Source organism: Penaeus monodon, chromosome 24 (genome assembly GCF_015228065.2).
Source record: "Penaeus monodon isolate SGIC_2016 chromosome 24, NSTDA_Pmon_1, whole genome shotgun sequence".
Lineage (NCBI taxonomy): Eukaryota > Metazoa > Arthropoda > Malacostraca > Decapoda > Penaeidae > Penaeus > Penaeus monodon.
The window spans coordinates 7,047,641-7,047,918 of NC_051409.1; the positions used below are offsets into that span (position 1 = coordinate 7,047,641).

The 278-nt window shown below is 41.4% G+C and overlaps 1 protein-coding gene across 1 annotated transcript in view; it reads right to left on the bottom strand.

Annotated features, from left to right (window-relative positions):
- The window catches only part of LOC119588533 (glycine receptor subunit alpha-2-like), a gene marked incomplete at its 5' end in the record, with an annotated part of 99,651 nt that overhangs the window by 17,352 nt on the left and 82,021 nt on the right, over window positions 1–278 (bottom strand).

Genomic DNA, 278 nt, shown 5'->3' on the forward strand with positions numbered 1-278 from the left:
AAGTCTTTATTGAAGGAGACTGATGGATTCAATGGTCATTCAATCTTTCTATTTCCTTTCACCGACTAAACACATCCTCATTATTGGCAGTCCTTCAGATAAACTGCTCTTACATGCCTTTTTTATGGTAGTTTAAGATTGCTTTCGCTCCTTCGTTGCCTGGGGAAGGTTTGCGAGTGTGCGTGCGCTTGTGTGTGCGTATGGCTGTAGAAACGCACACACACGGATGTAAGTTGTATGAGTTTTGACATCTGTCTGTCTGTATTACTTCTTAATTG